Genomic DNA, 13,666 nt, shown 5'->3' with positions numbered 1-13,666 from the left:
CAATTCTCATGCCTCAGCCTCCCAAGAAGCTGGGATTACAGGCACGCACCACCACCCCCAGCTTATTTTTTGTGCATTTTTAGTGGAGGTGGGTTTTTGCCATGTTGGCCAGGCTGAACTCCTGGCCTCAAGCAGTCCACCTGCCTTGGCCTCCCAAAATGTTGGGGTTACAGGTGTGAGCCACTGTGCCTGGCTTTGCTTTAAATAAAATTTTTTTTTTTAATTTGAAAAAGAAATTCATGTGCTTCTGGCAGAAATCTAACTTGGTATGTAACCTTTGTAGCAAACAATTTGGTATTATTTGAGAAGTTTACATTTTTAAGGTTTTAACCTATTAATTTAATTCCCAGGAATCTATCCAAAAGCTATGAATTAGAGAGGCAAATATTTGCATAATATTCATCATTTATCACAGTGTTTTTTTATGATGGGGAAAAACTTCAAATCACTTAAATGTTTTCTTTGAGGAAGTACTTCCTTAAGTGGAATATTATGCCACCAGGAAGTTGTAATCTTGAAGAATATTTTAAAGAAGAAAATACTCATGAAATGTTAGAAAAATTATGTTAGAAATGTTAGAAAAAATTATTTAAAGAACTATAATGTCATGGGATCCTTGGGGTGTTGCTTTTCCACCTGGACACTTATGTGGCCAGTGGTGCTTTTGCCTGAGTTTTCCTTGGGTCCACTGGGCTTTTTCCACCCTCTTGGCTTGGTAAGCTGCGCTCGGCTTGCACTACCAGCCCAGATCCCATGCCTGCCAATGGCAAGCCAGGTGCGGAGCGGCGAGTGGTGTGTGAGTGAGCATGGGGTCCAGCCACTGTGCACAGCCAGGTGTGCCAGCCGTGGCAGGGCAGGCAGCTCCAGGCACCAGTACAGACACTGGCTTGGTGCAAGGCTGTGGCTGGACCAGGCGTACCACAAGCAGTTTCCACTGCAGGCACTGGGGAATGCAGTAATGCCTGGAAACTTGGAGATGCCAGGAACTGCAGAGCCCCAAAGAAGGTGTCACAGCCCTGGCTTGGAGAGCCCCTAGGTATGGTGTCCCTGAAGGGCTGCAGCCCTTCCCTCCTTCTTGTTGCCCGCAACCTGGTGAGTGGGGGCATGTTTTGGTCCTGTTTGCGTTACAACTTTTTCAGCTCCAACATTTAGGGGTCCTGTGTCCAGGAAGAGTGAGGTACACGAGGTACGTGGATGACTGGAGGGTGAGCAAGGCAGAGAGCAGCTTCATTGAGCCCCAGAAGAGCTCTCAGGAGACCTGAAGTGGGTAGCTCCTTTCTGCAGGCAGGTCATCCGATGAGGAGACCAGAAGTGGGCAGCTCCCTCCCACAGCTGGTGGTCCGGACATCTATGAGTCTGGCTGAGTCTGGGATTTTTATGGGCTCAGAATGGAGGAAATGTGTACTGATTAGTTCATGGGAGGCCACGGATGGCCTGGAGAAAGCACCCTAAGTTCTTACTGCAGCCCACAGACTCCACCCGGAACCTGCACCTTGGACCCCAGCCTTCAGGTCATCCCTGGCTTGAAGGTGGGGTTTTACATGTGACGTGCCCTTTCGGGGCAGGAACCTGTGTCTGCCTCCCTCCACTGCCCAGGCTGTTTGGGCCGAGAGGTGCCTGCAGGCCCACTTGGAGCTGCCCTTACCCCTGCTGGCCTCTTTCCCATGCTCATCAGCACCCAAAGTCCAGCAGAGGCTGAGGCGGCAGGGGGCTGGTGTGTCAGCACTCTCTGAGCCTGTGCACACCCAACCCGGTCGTGACGGTGCCTGGGCTTGGCCACAACTCGCTCTGCACCAGAGCAGGTGCTGGGAGCAGGAAGTGGGAGCAGGCACTTCTGAGCCTGCGGGGGATGAGGGGTCTTCCCGGGTCCCTGAGAGTGCAGGAATGCCCGGGTCTGGAGCCTCTGCTGGCTGCAACTGTGCCAGGAGCATGGAGCTCCCACCCGGCCAACTTGGTAGGGGGCAGCACTCCCACTTGTTCTCTGCCCTGCTGGCTTCTTGGAGGTTGCAGCCCTGGCTGCGCCTCCCCCGATGCAACCAGACAGGCTGCGGCTGCCATCAATAATGCTTATTTATAGTGCTGCAGTTTGTTATGTATGCAAACAAACGCCCTGAAATGTAGCTGAAGAAGTTATCTCTGGGTGGTGGGATAGGTGATGTTTTTTTTCTTTGATTTTATAGTACATGTGATTTAAAAATCACTGTCTTACTGATTAGTTCCATGTATAATTTCTGAAGGAGACACTGTAACAGAATGGTTTAGAGCAGGGGCTAAAAGGCAGACCTGGTTTTTGGTAGCAGCCTTGATCCGATCCATGGTATGACCTGACCATGTTTTACTTTTCTCAGCATTTGTCTCCTCATCTGTAAAGTGGGACTTCTTAAACTTAACTCAGAGTTGTCAAGATTAGAAATGATAATGCATTATAACAGCCTTAAAAAATAAATTTCTTCTTTTGCTTTAATTCTTGCAATAAAAACAGTGTTGCACTGTCGCCTGGGCCGGAGTGCTGTGGCGTGATCTTGGCTCACTGCAACCTCTACCTCCTGGGTTCAAGCCATTCTCCCGCCTCAGCCTCCTGAGTAGCTGGTACTACAGGCACATGCCCCCATGCCTGGCTAATTTTTGTAGAGATGAGGTTTCACCATGTGGGCTGGCTAGTCTCGAACTCCTGACCTCAGGCTATCCACCCTCCTCAGCCTCCCAAAGTGCTGGGATTACAGGCGTGAGCCATCGCATCCAGCCAAAGACAAGTCAGCTTTTTTTGCCTTCCGTTGAATGTATCATAACAAAGACATTCAAGATACAATAGTCAAAACTCAAATGAATTTGTGGGGCTAAACTATTAAGTGTATAATTACTTTGTGAGTTACAGATTAAGTGTAAGTTTCACTAAAATCAACTGCAAATGATAATAATGAAAATGTAATTTTAATTTTCTGCCAAGACACATATCGTTTTCATTCTTGCTAATCTTCACCTGTTGAACTACCAGAAATGTTACATTTATTATCATGTATATAACCTTTTGCAGTCTGGGTCACACAAGAGAATCAACCCTGTCCTTAGGCATCTGTTGCATGTAATGAATTTGCTTCTCTCTTGTGTGTCTAGAATGGAACCAGCTTGTCATCTAATTTCTCATATGGAAGAAGTAAGAAAACTGTCGCCCAAATCACTGTTCTGTGGTTTAGATGAGGAACACTGATTGAGATGCCTGGCACATAGAAGGCACTCAAACGGAAGCAGTTCCTATTGTATTAGTCCTGGAAGTCATATAAAAGAGCGGTTGCTTTCCGGATTTCTTTGTTTGGTATAAGCATCTTTGGGAAAAGGTATTTTCCAGAGTGTGATCCAGTAAGTGGACAGCTCTGTGGCAATTTCTTAGGCCCTGTCTTTGGATCCGGAACTGGCTCTGTGCTGTAGGACCACAAGCAGCTCCTCCATTTGCCTTCTTGTAGTGTAATGGCCCCGTTCATCCACTGTAGGGCGCCAAGGTACTGCTTCCTATCTGGGAAGATTTTCTGATTGTTACTGCTGTCCCCTTAACTATCAGAAGCCTTACTGTATCCAAAGCCTTATTCAGGCCTCACATTTAATATTTTGTCACAGACTGCTTTATGGTAATGTATTCCATTTGGATATTCATACTACTTTTTTGGGACATTGATTTTTTTTAATACGCTGCTAAAGATACTGTTTTAATATATTTTCTGGTGAATGTTTTCTCATCACTGCTTCCTATTTCCTTTTAGCTACTGATCTACTTCTTGCCTGGAATCCCATTTGTTTGGGGTTGGTAGAAGGTGTTATTGGAAAAATTCAACTTCATTCAGGTATGTTTCTGTAAACTCCTTAAACTTGTCAGATTTATTGTAGCATTTTTTGGTGTTTTCCTCTTTGAGGATACATGAGATTCTCTTACGGCTTTGATTCCTTTGTCTTAATTTTGGGTCTGCTCAAAGTGGGTGTATTTCCATATAAGTTTAATGAAATAAAAAAGAAAACTTTAGAAAAAAGGTGACATAATATTACACTTCTTCCTGTTACAAAACTTACTGAACACCTGCTGTGTGTCAGGAATCGTGCTTGTTGGTAGAACACAATAATGAGCAAAGACCGCCCTGTTTCTACCCTCATGGAGCTTACAGTTTAGGAGGAAAGACAGGTATCAAAGAGTAGTCACGGAAATAAACGTATGATTATTTGATAATTGTGGAAGGTGCTATGAAGGAAAGATACAGCAAATGCATCGATCTCAGAGGAGAGTAGTAGGAATAAAGCTGGAGAGGCAAGCAGGTGGCAGACCATGACTGATTGGCTTTATGTCAGCTGTCTGTTCCTGATGCAGTCAGCTCTGCCAGAGGAGTATGGGTCTCTTAGCACACAGTGTGGTCCTGTCAGAGATCCCTGTCCAGGACAGGCAGATTGATGGGAAGTCCAGGTCACTCACCAGGCCCTCACTTGGAATGACAGGCACCTGTGTCCTGAGCTTAAAGGGAATTTTGTTGGTGGGAAAGTATAACAGGTATTATATAGGCAGGTCCCAAAAAGCTAATGGAAAGGGGTCAAATGAAATTTTATTTTTTCTTTTTTGGTGCCTTGCCCTTCAGGGAGCTTTTTAAAATTAGAGATGGGTTCTTGCTATGTTGCCCAGACTGGTCTCAAACTCCTGGCCTCCAGTGATCCTCCTGCCATGGGCTCCCAACGTCCTGGGATTACAGGCATGAGCCACCATGCCTGGCCTAAATGAAATATTTTAAGCACTACATTTAAATAAATATTTTTCCTTTGGTATCAATTTTGATGAGTTATGAATTATAGGAGGCTTTGCCATTATTTCTGTGTAATTGCGAGTATCTCTATAGTGTGTCCTTTTTATTTAAAAATAATATTAAGCATTTGGGAGCTAGATTGATTTTTGTGTATCAGAAATAAGCACATATATCTGGAACAAGCTAATTTTCCTTTGCTAGATTCTTTGATTGTTTTTAAATATGAGCCGGGCACAGTGACTCACACCTATAATCCCAGAACTTTGGGAGGCCGAGGCAGGCGGGTCATCCAAGGTCGGGAGTTCGAGACTGACCTGACCAACATGGAGAAACCCTGTCTCTACTAAAAGTACCAAAATTATGTGGGCATGGCGACGCATGCCTGTAATCCCAGCTACTCGGGAAGCTGAGGCTGGAGAATCGCTTGAACCTGGGAGATGGTGGTTGCAGTGAGCCGAGATTGCGCCATTGCACTCCCGCCTGGGCAACAAGAGCGAAACTCCATCTCAAAAAAAAATAAGTAAATAAAAGAAAGGAAATATGACCAATGTGTTTGGAGCCATCTCTGTGCCTTTTCCCAAATGTTTCCTATTTCCTTCCCCTTAAAGGAACCTGCTATTTTGAATTTTGTATTTACTTGGTTTTCATTTTTCCTTTTATTATATATGTATTCCCACAGATGTTGCTAAGGGTTGTATTTTGGGGATTTTATATAAGTGATATTAAGTTGTTTTTGTTCTTTCACTTATTTTTATTTATATTTTTGAGATTTATTCATGCATGAAACTGTAGTTCCTTATTTTCACTATTTATGAATATATCATGATTTGTTCTTTTTCCTCTCACTGGGTAATTGAGTTGTTTCTTTTTTTGTTTTGCTATTAGAACTAATACTGCTATGAGCATTGTTGTATATTCTGTATTTGGTAGGTTTTTTTAAAAAAATTCTTTCAACACAGAGAAGAAAAGCATTTAGTCATTGTGTAACCATGTAACCAAGTATTTTAATAACACTCTCCTACCTGTCCACATTTACATACATATATTTTTAATTCATTTACATGCTGACAGGATAATTTCACATCTGGGTGTTCTGAGCTAAAATTCGTTTTCTGTTATTTAAATGACACGTTTGAGTTATTTTTCCTCATTTTCAGTCACATCTTAGCACAGTGAATAAATCACTGCAATCAGTTAGGAGACCTGAAGACAAGCTGTATTTATTTAACTTTGAGATACAGGAGAAGCTGCCTAACATCTATTTCATGTATCTCTTGTTATGTAACAAGCCAGTCCCAGAAGTTAATGGCTTAAAACAACAACAGTCTATAATTTCTCATGATTCTGTGGGTTGACAGAGCAGCTCTGCTCTTCTCTGTTGTGTTGGCTGGGGTCATTCACGTAGCAACATTCACCGGGAGTTTGCCTGGGTGGCCTTAGTTCTCCTTCACCTGGCCCCTCTCTCCATGTCTCTCGTCTCACAGAGCCTCTCCTTGAGTCCTCCTCTCTCTCCTGGGTAACCTGGATGTCCTTTCAGGGTAGTGACTGGGTGCTGAGAAGACAGCTACCAGTGCTCAAGGGCCTGTATGTCTTAAGTTGTTACACAAGGTAAAAGAAACTGCTGTCTTCATTTTCATAGGATATTGTGAGTCCCAAATGAGCTAACTATCATACCTGCAAGTGCTTAGTAAATTGTAAATCACTATTTTATCAAGGCTCTTTGGTTGCAAATACAAACCTATCAGCTTATGCAAAACACACATTTTTTTATGAAGAACCCAAGGGACCAAAAACAAGACAGAAACGGATGTTGTACGGGATCCAGGATTACTTTATTGGGGCAACTGGTCTCTGACAACTGCCTCTCCTCCTATGTCTCTTTTATTCTTCTCTCTTTTTGACTTTCTCTGTTTGTATGATGTAGGAGAAAATTTCTGCCTTCAAAATGACACCCCTAGCCTCAAACCAACTGACAACTGATATTCCCTGTAATGACTGGAAACTGACCAGCAATCAAAAAAGATTGAGTAGTGAGTCCACATTAGACTTCTAGGTAAGAGGCTTATTTGCCCATCTTGAGCCATGGGACTCCTGGCTGGGGTCACGTAGGTCGGACGTGCTCCAGAGTCCCAGTCCTCTCGGTGGAAGTCAGAGCAGGAGGGTTTGGACTTGGCAGACAGCTCAGAAGCTGTCTCCTACAACTGATGTGCAAATGTAAGTTAGTTGATGGCTGATGAGTTTGTGATACAGTCAAAGTATGGTCAATAGGAAGCGGTGAAGGTATGGCCATCTGTGGTCAGCCCCCTTTATATGTACTGCTCCTCCTTTCCGTTCTTTGGTCCCAGAATAGGTGGTTGATAGGCAGTGAGAATACCTGTGATGTAGGATATTTTGAAAGAGGGAGAGGTGGAGAGTAGAGTGAACTGGAGAAAGTATAAAAAAGGAAAAAAGGGCAGGGAAATTCTCTTAATTTTTCATTCTCCTAATCCTTGGACCTTTTTTTTTCCTTCTTTTTGTCACATCACTTGAAAGGTTTGGCTCTTAAGAAAGCGAGTGGGGAGGCAGCACAGGAAACTCTTTGCTGGGCCCCTGCTGCTTTTCCTTCCCTCCCAACCCTCTCCATGTCACTCCACCCCCAGCCCCTTGCCTGTGAGCAACCATCTTACTTACTCTCCTTATCTGTCCTCAGGGATGCCCCCTCCTCTCCTCTCCCTGCCCCCCATTAAAGCTCTTGCCCTGGGTCAGATTGGCTAGAAGGGAGGTATGTGCCTGCTGTGTGTGAGAAAGAATCGAGAAAATTACTCGAGGGGCATTTTCCCTGGGAACATCTTATCTTTGGAGGATAGGGGTTGAGGGGAATAAAATGTCTGTACTGAACCTCTCTCCTGTTTCCCTCCTACTTATTCTCCACATATTAATGCACAAATTTTTCTTCTTGCCTAGGGAGATGGGAACATAAATTTATTTGAACAGATGTCATTGACAGTCTTAAAGTGGCGTGGGTGAGCCATGCCGCTGTTCCTGACTGTCACTGAACTCTGAGCTCTGTGGAATGAAGCAAGTGCTCGTGACTTAGGAACTGTATTAGTTTGCTGCCATAGCAAAGTGCCACCAGCTGGGTGACTTAAACAATGGAATCGTATTTTCTCACAATTCTGGAACACAAGTCTGAAATCAAGGTGTTGGCTGTGTTGGTTCCTCCTGAGGCCTCTGTCGTGATCTTGTACATGGCCACTGTCCCCTTGTGTCTTCATGTGGTCTTCCCTCTGTAACTGTGTGTCTGTCTAAATTTCCTCATCTTGTAATGACACCAGTCATTTTGGATTAAGGCCCACTCAAACTCATTTTAACCTAATTACCCCTTTGAAGACCCTGTCTCTAAATATAATCATATTCTGAGGTCCTAGGAGTTAGGACTTCAGCATATGAATTTTAAGGGGACACAGTTTAGCCCATAACAGGAACATAATATCCACCAAAATGCTTCATTACAAAAGCATGTCAAAAAGAATTCCTTCTGGTCTGGTGTTGCTGTTTCCTGCTGCTTGCCCTTATTTCAGTGTGATAGGCCAGTCCTTGAATATCATTGACTAGGAACCCACTCCAGACGTGGACTAATTCTGCAAGATCACACAATTGCCTTGAGTCAGGTGACCTCATCTAAGCCTCAGTTACCATCTATAAGACAAAGCTGATTATAGTTCCTTGATACAGTTATTGCTAAGATTTAATAAAACTCACATAAAGTGAGTTCTTGGTAATAATATGCATTCAGCCAGACGTGGTGGCTCATGTCACGTGTAATTTCAGCACTTTGGGAGGCTGAGGTAGGCAGATCACAAGGTCAGGAGATCGAGGCCAGCCTGACCAACATGGTGAAACCCCGTATCTGCTACAAATACAAAAATTAGCCGGGTGTGATGGCACACACTTGGAATCCCAGCTACTCGGGAGGCTGAGGCTGGAGAATCGCTTGAACCCAGGAGGCAGAGGTTGCAGTGAGCCGGGATCGCGCCACTACACTCCAGTCTGGGTGACAGAGCGGGACTCTGTCTCAAGAAGAACAAAACGAAAAGACAAACCATTCAATATATACTGATTACTATTTTTTTTCCTCTTAACGATCCTTATGGGTATCAGATATTCTACTCAAGAACCACTTACATTGTGGCTATACAATTTTGAACAAATTTTAAACATGGACTATTTTTCTAATGTTAATTTTTGCTGAAACTGTAATAAGAACAAGTCACAGGCTGGATGTGGTGACTCAGCCTGTAATCCTGGCACTTTGGGAGACCAAGGCAGGTGGATCGCTTGGGGTCAGGAGTTCGAGACCAGCCTGGCCAACATGGTGAAACCCTGTCTCAACCCCACCTGTAATCCCAGCTACCCGGGAGGTTGAGGCAGGAGAATCGTTTGAACCCAGGAGATGGATGTTGCAGTGAGCCAAGATCGCACCACTGCTGCACTCCAGCCTGGGCTAGAGAGCAAGACTCTCTCTTAAAAAAAAAAAAACAGAAAAACAAGAAACGACAAACAAAACAGCAAGTCACTAAAAGATTACATGTGAAAATGTATAAAAAGTAATGTTTTGGTAATAACAGATTAGTAGCATTAGTGAAAGTTATTTTGTAATCCACATGTTTCTTTTAAAAATTATGATGGAAGAATTTCAAACTATTTTTGTTCGTGTTATCCTTTGTTGACAATTGCCTGCCCTTTTAGTAAGCTCTGCCAAAAAAAAAGGTTCTGTGTACCCTAATGCCTAGAAAATATCTATTTAGAACCATTAGCCTGTTTTTCGGTTGCAAGACCTCTTCCTCAGACATTTGCAGGCAGGTGGACTTCAGCCAGGGTGTAATGTAGTCTGTCTTCCGACAACTCAAACATGTCTCACTTTGGTTTGACCAGTTGAGATTTATTTATTTATTTATTTTATTTATTTTTGAGACGGAGTCTCACTCTGTCGCCCAGGCTGGAGTGCAGTGGCGCGATCTCGGCTTACTGCAACCTCAGCCCCCTGGGTTCAAGCGATTCTCCTGCCTCAGCCTCCTGAGTAGCTGGGATTATAGGCACGTGCCACCATGCCTGGCTTATTTTTGTATTTTTAGTGGAGAGGGCGTTTCCGCATGTTGGCCAGACTGGTCTTGAACTCCTGACCTCAGGTGATTGACTTGCCTTGGCCTTCCAAAGTGCTGGGATTATAGGCATGAGCCACTGCACCCGGCCGAGATTTTCTAATATGAGGAACAGAAAGTAGGAGGGATGTGTAATGTATCAAATAGGTGAAAGAAAAGTGTGGATCTGTGAAAAATCAACATTAAAAAAATTCATTGTAGTATCCAGGAGGAAATAAAAATGGTAGTCAAGTCTGGGCGCGCAGTGGCTCACACCTGTAATCCTAGCACTTTGGGGGGCCGAGGCAGGCAGGTCACTTGAAGTCAGGAATTTGAGACCAGCCTGACCACACAGTGAAACCCCGTCTCTACTAAAAATACGAAAATTAGCCGGGCACGGTGCCATGTGCCTGTAATCCCAGCCACTCGGGAGGCTGAGGCATGAGAATTGCTTGAACCTGGGAGGTGGATGCTGCAGTGAGCTGAGATCTCGCCACTGCACTCCAGCCTGGGTGACAGAGTGAGACTCCATCTCAAAAAAAAAAAAAAGAATGGTAGTCAATTTCATATGACAATTGTAATTACATATTAATTTTTTCTTTTTCTTTTTTGTCTGTCTTCTCATGGAAATAAGCTCCAAGAAGACAGCAGTTGGGGCCATGTCTGTTCTGCTTACCTGCTGTGTCTCTCTGTGCTGGCCCACTGCAGGGCAGTTCAGAAATATTCAGCGAGTACTTATGGATTTAACAAGTATCTACGGAGTACCTACCGTACCCCATGGCCTGTACTCAGTGCTGGGGCTGCAGGTCGAAGCTTCTAGAAACCTAGACTCAGAATCTGAGTGATAGATGTTAATTACCAGTCACACAGTTTTGCCATTACAAATGTAATCATCTGAAGACAAGTGTGGGGTGCTGTGGTGTGTATGACAGAAGAGCCCAACTGGGTGGAGCTGGGGCTTCTGGATGGAAAGCATCTCATATGGGTGGAGCTGATGCTCCTGGTTGGAAGGCATCTCATGGGAGGAGCTGGGGTTCCAGGATGGAAAGCATCTCATACGGACAGGGCCAGGGGTGGGAGGGGAGGCACTGAGAGGAGAGGTGGTTCTTGGCAGAGTATGCAGCTGTGCAAAAGGCCCACATGATTGATGTGTTTCTTCTCTTCATTTTCTATGTAATGTCTGGGTATAGTCATATCTTCACACAGATATCCAGGAAAAGACTGCTTTAGGCTGGAGATTTAAAATAGATCACAAAAGCTCTTCAAGTTAAAATGTATTTTCAAGATTGAGAAGAGGATAAACTCAATTAGGGTAAGAAGTAAAGATAAAAAGCAAAAAGATTCATTACTAAAGGAATATATCCCACGATATATTCAGGACTAGATGAAGAGAAAATTGTCAGGAGTCTTGATTAATATGGCAATAGAGACTCTTTGTTTAGTAATTAACTGAATTACTACTGATAGTACTGAACAATCCTAGACAAAAATTCACTCAAGTAGATCTCATTCATTAAAATAGTACTCGCCATCTGCTGTTCTTTCATTTTTGAAGTGGTGACGATCTCTCAATCATTAAGATGGTAAAGTGTATTATGCATATGATTTTAATACTGATTTTAGTCTTCTGCTGTCTATGGAGACTTTGCTATGGCACTAGTGACATGGAATTTTTATATATTTTAGTGGTGAATGAATGGAGTGTCACTAGCATTGTTTTAGTGCATGCCTTAAACGCCGTTGGAAACCTCACTCCTTAAGGACGTTGGAGAGAAACAAGAGGGTCTGACAGCGTCCCTGCAGAGCTTTCATCCTCTGCTGGAGGCCTGGGTCGTGGCACACAGCTTTTAGTTATTGCTTCTGTTGAGATGTGAGTTTGCCTGTGTGCAGCTCTACGTGGGAGAAGCAGGTTGTTTTACTGTCTACTGACAACTCACATAATTAAAAACATGTAGGTGTTGTAATGCTGGTTTCCTGACTCTATACATGTATTGAAATCATGGACTCGTTTCCTTACAATGGATGACATTTATAATATGTAAATTATATATAAATATATCTTGAGGTACAATTTATATCTTGTAACATAATATTTCTATCAAAATATAAGTGATCTAAAATATAAATCAAATATAGTCTTTTTTGGCTGCATGCAGTGGCTTACGCCTGTAACCCCAGCACTGTGGGAGGCCGAGGCACGTGGATCACCTGAGGTTGGGAGTTTGAGACCAGCCTGACCAACATTACTAGCCTCCCTAGTAGCTCGTAATCCAAGCTACTTGGGAGGCTGAGACAGGAGAATCCCTTGAACCCGGGAGGCAGAGGTTGCAGTGAGCCGAGATCATGCCATTGCACTCCAGCCTGGGCGACAAGAGCGAAACTCCATCTCAAAAACAAAACAAAACAAAATACAGTCTTTTTTGTTTTGTTTTTGTTTTCGAGACAGAGTCTCACTCTGTTACCCAGGCTGGAGTGCAGTGGCATGATCATGGTTCACTGCAGCCTTGACCTAACTGGGCTCCAATGATCCTCCCATCTGTCTCTCAAGTAGCTGGGAATGCAGGCACATGCCACCGTGCCCAGATAATTTTTGTATTTTTTAATAGCGACAGGGTTTTGCCATGTTGCTCAGGCTGGTCTTGAACTCCTGGGCTCAAGCAATCTGCCTGCCTTGGCCTTTCAAAGTGCTGGGATTACAGGCATGAGCACTGTGCCCAGCCTCAGATACAGTCATTTTATATTCATTTTCTCACAAGGATCTCAGAGTTACTTTCAGAGGTAAGAGTTACTTTTTTTTTTTTTTTTGAAACAGAGTCTTGCTCTTGTAGCCCAGGCTGGAGTGCAGTGGCACAATCTTGGCTCACTGCAACCTCTGCCTCCTTGGTTCAAGCGATACTCGTGCCTCACCCTAAGGTGGCTAATTTTTGTGTTTTTAGTAGAAACAGGGTTTCATCATGTTGGCCAGGCTGGTCTCGAACTCCTTGCCTCAAGTGATCTGCCTGCTTCGGCCTCCCAAAGTCCTGGGATTACAGGCCTGAGGCACCACGCCTGGCCTAGAAGTAAGATTTTCATCGGCCACCAGATTCCTGGTTAACCCTTAGAAGATTCTTTAACTGTAATTTAGCTGACCCATTCTCTTAACAGACTTGAGTCTTAGACGCAGGCAGCTAAGTGGTGTGAGAGGATTACATTCTCCGGTATCTTCTCATTCATCTTGTTTTTGCTTCTCTCCTGTTCCTTTTCCTTTCCTCTCAGGTACCTAGATGCTGAGTGCTTCATCCTTCTCTCTTTGCTCCTCTCAGCTTGTCCTTACATTTTGTGCTTCAGAATTTCCCACCTCCCTTGTTCCTAGTCTTGAGCCCGTCTCCTTGGTGCGGATGGTTCCACCTCCATGGTAGAAGTGATGCTTGAACAAGTCACATGAACGTGACCCACAGTTCTGAGCTCCCCAGAGCGTAGTTACACAAGTACGCTTCTTGTTCTTGAGCATATCTCTAAGTGGCATGGCAGACTTTTATATTTTCAGGCAGAGAGATACTTGAGAGGCAGGCCGGCGTGCCTCATATGCTATTCCACTGTCATTCCTTTTTCTAGTTATAAACCCATTTGTTTTTTTGTTTTTTTTTTTTTTTGAGACGGAGTCTCGCTCTGTAGCCCAGGCTGGAGTGCAGTGGCGCCCTCTGGGCTCACCGCAAGCTCCGCCTCCCGGGTTCACGCCATTCTCCTGCCTCACCCTCCCGAGTAGCTGGGACTACAGGCGCCCGCCACCAC

The 13,666-nt window shown here is 44.2% G+C and overlaps 1 protein-coding gene across 1 annotated transcript in view; it reads left to right on the top strand.

Annotated features, from left to right (window-relative positions):
- Window positions 1-3,761: 3,761 nt before the first annotated feature.
- Window positions 3,762-13,666, top strand: part of LOC105554557 (phosphatidylinositide phosphatase SAC2-like) — a 60,484-nt gene continuing 50,579 nt past the window's right edge. Inside the window, exon 1 of the mRNA XM_012001082.1 lies at window positions 3,762-3,836. The gene's annotated coding sequence lies outside the window, so the exon portion shown is untranslated. The remainder of the gene's footprint in view (window positions 3,837-13,666) is intronic.

Source organism: Mandrillus leucophaeus, unplaced genomic scaffold, assembly GCF_000951045.1.
Source record: "Mandrillus leucophaeus isolate KB7577 unplaced genomic scaffold, Mleu.le_1.0 Scaffold65, whole genome shotgun sequence".
NCBI lineage: Eukaryota > Metazoa > Chordata > Mammalia > Primates > Cercopithecidae > Mandrillus > Mandrillus leucophaeus.
The sequence above is the reverse complement of the archived record's forward strand: the minus strand, read 5'-3'. Positions and strand labels throughout refer to the sequence as shown.